General features: G+C 33.0%; 1 long non-coding RNA gene across 1 annotated transcript; it reads right to left on the reverse strand.

Annotated features, from left to right (window-relative positions):
- Window positions 1–2,956: 2,956 nt before the first annotated feature.
- On the reverse strand, window positions 2,957–3,854 carry LOC109123899 (uncharacterized). Its single transcript, XR_002031744.1, has 2 exons — window positions 3,795–3,854; window positions 2,957–3,198 (listed from the first exon to the last, which is right to left on the reverse strand). It is a non-coding gene; the product is annotated as an uncharacterized LOC109123899 (long non-coding RNA).
- Window positions 3,855–7,277: the final 3,423 nt, after the last annotated feature.

Here is a 7,277-nt window from a genome sequence, read left to right on the forward strand (position 1 = left end):
GTATATAAGCCCTACTCCAGTGATATACTCGTGAGCTGCCTTTTGAAATATGTGGTTAAAACTTACACATTTGCATGCAGGTGTGACTTTTGAATTATTATTTTTTCTTTAATGTACTCATTATATAATGAATCTGTTCTTGCTGAGGATCTTTCATAATATCCATCCAGATAGTTGTGTATATATTGTTCCTGTAATTTTGTTCTTTCTGAATTATCAAAGGCAAACGTTATTTGATGAATAATTTCGCTTTTGGGCTTTCAGAACATGATCATTTGATGGATTTCACCAGCCTTTTGTGGATGAGTTTGGTCAACATGGACCAAAGATTGTCTTACTGTCCTATTCTTGGTAGAAAATTTTCCAGCAGGGGAAATCATCTCTAGTCCAAGCATGACTGGAGAGTTCTTGGTTTGTTGATGAGCCTAGATGGATGGTCCGAGTTCAATCAGATTTTCTAATACAGATTCATGTACTACATCAGCAGAATGGTACATATAGGTGAAAGGGGAAGTAGAACATGCAAAAGTAGCATATGATAATTCTTTTTTGTTACCATTACAATGAATCTGCATGGAAAATAGCCTTTCTATTTGCCAAGCTGGAATTTTAATGGCATTTTAGGTGGGAATCTTGTCGTTGGTGCTTAGGCTTCAATGCTCAAGACAGGGCTCAAAAAAATCATCCCAAGTCCAGCCTTATAGGGGTCGGGTTAGGCTTTGGCCTGGAATTTCTAGGTGGCTTCAGGTCTTGGCTGTCTTGGGCAATGGGGAAAGCTTACACCTTCAGCTATTCCCAACTTCTGGTTAGACCACAAGAAGGTCTTTAGGGATACATATTCCATCACTAAAATGGACTCTTGTTGCACTCTTTCTAGATTATCCAGAAGAGACACAAAGGGCTTAGCCTCTACTGGACCTTCCCAACTAAGCAAAAGATCTCTAAACTGATAGAGAAGGATCCACAGCATGCCAAATAGTGAAAACGCCAAAGACCATAGTTTGGCAGCCCGCTTGCAATGTTTGAGACTGTGATCGGCAAATTCAAACATCTTGCTTACAGATGCAACTGCAGTTTGGTGAATTTAGGATGAAGGGAATAGTTTAATTGGCTTTTGATATGACCTTAACTAGCTGATCGTGCATGACTTCTAAATCAGCCTGATAGATGGTCCAAATGATACTTTTGTCACCATTTACTATTAAACCTTTTTACGGAAAAACTAAATAACTAGATGTGATATGCAGAAACTAACAAGAATTCAATCAACAATATAATATAAGAAAACATACATAATCATTTATGTGGTTCAATCAAATTGATCTACATCTATAAGGGCAAGGGGACTTGGATGATGCACTATCACTGAAGAATTACACCCTCAAAGCTCTTATATGGATCAAGCTTTTATGCATGCACCTCACTATACAACATTAATAGAGATCTTCATAAAAAGAAAACAGTTCTAACCTTGTCTCTCTTAGCACTCGCTTTTCTTCACTAATGTTCCCTTAACCACAAGAGAAAAAAAAAATGTTATAACTCCAGGTAAACGTGCATATTGGTAACTACCCATTCAGTTTTTTTTTTTTTTTCTTTAAATGTGAGTCACACAACAATTCTCCACCTTGACTCAATTTCAATGCACCCATAAACCTTCAAGTCCTTTCTCCAAGCTTCCTCTACTCTTGAACTGCTCCAATCAGGCTTAGAAAGAGCCTGAATTTGTTTGAAGGAAGAACTTTTGTCAACATATCAGCTATGTTGCTCTTAGTACAAATCTTCTTCATCAACACAAATCCTTGAGCAAGCATGTCCCAAACAAAGTGCATTCGAACATCGATATGTTTAGTCCTCTCATGATATACATGATTCTTCATCAAGTGTATAGCACTTTGGCTGTCATAGTGTATAGTCATAGACTTTTGATTAATTCCTAAGTCATTGATCATTCCCTTAAGCCATAAATCTTCTTTCACAACTTTAGTTGCAACTATGTATTTTTCCTTTGTGGAAGAGAAAGCCACAATTGACTGTAGGTTTGCTTTCCAGCTTATCGCACTTTCCCAAGGTGTAAACACATATCCAGTCAATGATCTTCTCTTATCCACATCTCCACCAAAGTCTGAATCTACAAAACTTTCTACAACTCCATGTTCAATTGAACCATCTCCATAAAGTAATCCAAGTATACTAGTCCCTCTAAGATATCTTAATATCTTCTTGACTACTTGCCAATAGACTTTCCATGGATTGCTCATGTATCTATTGACCATACTAACAGAACATGACAGGTTTGGATGCACTACAAGGAAAATGTCAAAAGATGACGCTTTTTAAGTGTCAAGATAGATATAAGATGACGCTTTTTAAAAGCGTTATATATTAGACTGTCATCTTTTTAAATCGCATACGTTGACACTTTTAGAAGCGTCATCTTCTTTGCACGTCAACCATGACGCTCATAGTAAGTGTCATTATTTGAAACAATGACGCTTTATAAGTGTCATCATATGTTAATAATTTCATTCATGTCAATATTGACACTCAATGAAGCGTCATTGTATAGGTAGAAGCAACATTGACACTCAATATAAGTGTCATCTTATAACTTTTTATTTGTAGGAGCAACGTTGACACTTAATAAAGCGTCATTGTATAAGTAGAAGCAACATTGACACTCAATATAAGTGTCATCTTATAGCTTTTTTATTTGTAGGAGCAACATTGACACTCATAATAAGTGTCATCGTATAGCGTTTTATACCTTGACACTAAAAAGAAATGCCATGTTTTTTTAACATCAACCTTGACGCTTTTGAGAAGTGTCATCTTCTGTTTATTCAAGTAAAGCATGACGCTTTAAAAAAGCATCATCTTATCTCATATAAAATTTTAATAGCCCAGAAATTAAAATGTCCTAATTATGCCCTGTTTTATAATTTTCTATCAACAATTAAATTAATAATGAAAACTTAATTTAAGAATCTCCATTGACAAAAAGTATCAAATATGGTCTTCCTTTTTCACTATTACAATTTATCCATAAACATCATACATAATCAACAACTAAAACCAACAATTTTACAACTTCTTCTTCAACTTTGAATTGTTCATAACCTTCACTACATCTAGTTTTACATCATTTTTCTTCCAAGTGCAAAAGGATGGTTGTAACTCACTTTCTAGATGCTCAATCTGCAAAATAATTGAGAGGGTTACATATTTATTAGTATTAACAAATAGTTAAGAAGCAACTTTGTAAATGAAATGTGTATATGCCAATTTTTAAATTTCCAAAATATCTTTCTTCCATTGCAATAAATTTCAAAGTATCAAAAGAACTCAACAAACTCCAATAATTTTATTACACCAAATTTCTAAATATTTTAGAACTCTTATTCTATTTTTAAAAAAAAAACAGAAAAAAAAAAGTTTTTATCTCATTGACTATTGTGGTATGATTTTTATCTTATTTATGAAATTTCAACCATTAACATCTTCTCATTCTTCTTATAGGTTGTACAAGACATTAGATGTTTTGCATGAGAAGGAACTAAGGAATGAAAAAAAAAACAAAAAAAACTAGAAGTCCGAAAAATTATAAAATTGTAAATTAACATATTTATGTAAAATTATAAAATTGTGTTAAAATATCTATGTTCTTTTTATTGTATTAGTATATCAACATTTAATAATATGAGGATATCTATTATCTAAATATGGAACTTGCATGAAATGATCTCTAAACATGGAATTGATTCATAAAACTTACAATAACCACAACATGTTACCTCAAAATTCTTTTGATGATATATTTTGAATTGTTTGTGGGTGTCCTTCATCAAGAGCAGCAGTGACGTTGTTAATAGAATGACCTATGCCTTTTTGTACAACTTGAAGAATATATAATAAACAATTTAACAACCAATTAGTAAGAGGTGTTATTTCCTTCCATAGGCTTATTTGTAAGAAGTCTTAAACTAACTTCCTTATTTTTATGTAAAAGAAAATGGAAGTACAAGATATTATAGACTTTAAGCCCATTAGTATAGTAGGAGACCTTTATAAATTTAGATTAAAGAAGTTTATAAAGCTAGTAATCTTAAAGACCAAAAATGCTTTTGTAGAGAATAGGCAAATTCCTAATTCATGCACATGTAATGAAACTAAAGGCTCCACGAAAATGAGCTTGGACATGCAAGAATTTTTGTAGCTATGCTATTGTAGGATTTCTCCAAATCTAATTGATAATAATTTGTAGAGGAAATATACAAAAGTTGTTACACCTACCATGTCTACTTGGCTTCACTTCTCAATATGCCAACTATACATCAATCATAATAGAGTAACCCCCAAAATGATCCATATTGAAAACACTGCCAACTAGGAGTACAAAGATATACATTAACAAATTATCATTGTGAATAAATCCATTATAAAATTAACATTAACAAAATATTGACTACATCTTTAAAAGAATATGAAGTTGTATTAGACTATAAGTTGTAAGAGGTACCTTCAAACATGAGTAATGATTAACTGAGTCACTAACATAACCCAATCTGATTGAACTTCATTAATTTCCATTTCACTATATGATTTCAGTAATGTTTCAAACAATTTTGGGTCATTCTTACGATCATCATATGCAACTTGAACCATTTCTATTGTACTATCCACATCGTTAAATTCAACTGTATGATGCCATTCTGCCCTACTAGTTGGTGGTCCACTTGGAGCAGCGTCTCCATGCCAATACCATGTATGGTAACTCTGATCAATTCCATAGAAGAATAAATGTTCTCTAATTTTTTGAGGAGTGTGGAATATCATATTACCACACTGAAGGCATGGACATTTAATGGAGTTTTTATATGTGGAATATTGTAATGCAAATGCGATAAAGCTTTCTACCCCATCTGCATAATCCTTTGACATCCAAGAACAATCCATTTGATGTACAACAGATAAACACAACTCCTAGATACCACCAACAACTAAAGTTATTAATAAAATCCTATTAATAGGATTAAAATATATAATCTACCAAATTAAAATTTCCCACATTGTCACAAAACTTAGACCAATCCAAAAAACGACAATGTGCAAGTCATCTAACAATAAGCAATATGACAAGAAACATAATTAGTATATTAGGTTATTCAATATTAGCATAAAAAATGGATCTTAGTTCATTCATGATGTTTGCTTTATTCATGAATAGGAATGAAAAGCAAGATCTAACTTTTAGTCTTCTCTTATATTATTGAATACACCAAGTTTGAAAATTTTAAAAACACATAACCACATGAGACAATGATACCATGAACTAAAACAATTAATGAATGGAACTAAGATTCGAATGAATAGAAGCAAGTGATTTATACATGATTTAGGCATTCTAACATCTCCAACATCCTTAATTAGGTGGTGGTTCCTATCCCATATAGGAATACATAATCCCTATGTGTCAATTGCCAATATACTTAAATTCATTTTAAAGAAATTTCAGCAGCATTTTCCTATAGTTCTCCAAGTACACAAAATGGATAAGACACAATATGTGACCTTGTCCAAATATGCACCCAGAGAACAAGAAGAAAGACTACCAAATTTTCTAAAAATTGAATTAAGAACAAGCAATTAACTTCATAGATATCATGTTTTCCTATACTGTCCAACTGGACAATTCAAACATCATTTGCAGAGAAAAGATCTTTATCACATGGAAGACAAATTTAGTAGTTGTCAACTTGAAATTGGCTTAAATATACCCACATTTCACATTTTGACAACTTATTGTCTTAGTATGTAATAAGAGAAACTTCTGTCTCACAATGATACTTGAATGGGAATTCTAAGGTTTCATGCATGCATAGTTGATTAAAACTAAAACATAAATACTTATTAAAATATTACATCTAGTTATGTATTATAAATTATTCATATCAATTGAAATGGTGAGAATAGGAAAATATTGTTTGTAAGCATCAAATTTTAGGTCTAAGTTCACAAACTTGGCTAAATCCATTAAAGACCCACTACATAAAGTTCATGTTAAAATTGGTTCATCTCCAACCCCCAAAATGATTTATCAAAGTTACTCATTTTTTAGAGTCTTGATTAATTAGATAATCAATATAGATACATATAATTTGTATTAATATAATATCATGATATTTTTTTCATTTTGTTTTTAGGCTTAGACTTGGGTAGATTTCCCAAGTAAGGCTAAAGTAGAGCTAAGCCGCACCTTGACATGTGTTCTACTTATGTTGGGGGTGACCATTCTAGTTTGTGGTCATAAGTGGGGTGTCAAATCTCAATTAGTTTATTGAATAGATGAACCAAACATGACGTTATTATTAATTAGATAACATGTTGTGTAACCCATTTAAAAATGAAGTTGAATAGCATCTTTTGTAACATAAGCAATGAAGCCTATGTCAGATTGTGAAGCTTAAATTAGTAGTAAATGTTGCACTTCGCTCGGGATCTCGGGGGTTGAGCTGCCCGGTCAGCTCACTAGGGTTGAAGGGGGCAGCGCCCCCTGAAGAAATTTTTTTTATTTAATTCGAAAGCCACATGATTCTGCTCATAGGCAGCAATTATTGAGTTCCATGACACTACATCCCTTAATAAAAATTGTTGAAAAACTTTCTATGCATTCCAAGAGCCCATATCTCGAAATGGCATTTCATCAAACAAGTTATAGGCAGTACCTACAACTCCATGGAAAGCAAGCTCCTTTCAGCATGAACCATTGTACACAAATGGAACAACACCAGAACCATTTCCAAATCTTCCAGAGAACATAAGAACCAGAGAACAAAAATAGAGGAGAGACACAACTGAGCCTAAAAACAGAGGTATAGTATCTTTTTATCGGAGATGCAAACCAAGAAAATAACTGATAATAAACAAAAACCACAACAGATTTACAAGCATTCACACTCAAATCCCAGAAATCAATAGTGAAGAATGTGAATCCATGGGAAAACGAGAACATATGGGCTCGTACCCGACAACTCTCTCTTCTGGGTTTTTTCTTCTCCCTTCTTTTCTTTTCTCTGTTCCTCTGGTTCTTCGACCTTTCCTCCTTACTTACCTCTTCAACCGAAGGCACCTGCTTTTGCTGCCTCTTGCCTCTCCCAACCTACGAATCTAAAAAAACCCTAGTTTTATCTCATATCTCCATTCATTTCTTTTCTCTCAATCCAGCACCCAAATAGTCAAATCGGTGGAACATCCATGAATGCTATCTTCTTGATTTG

Source organism: Vitis vinifera, chromosome 14, assembly GCF_030704535.1.
Source record: "Vitis vinifera cultivar Pinot Noir 40024 chromosome 14, ASM3070453v1".
In the NCBI taxonomy this organism is placed as follows: Eukaryota; Viridiplantae; Streptophyta; class Magnoliopsida; order Vitales; family Vitaceae; genus Vitis; species Vitis vinifera.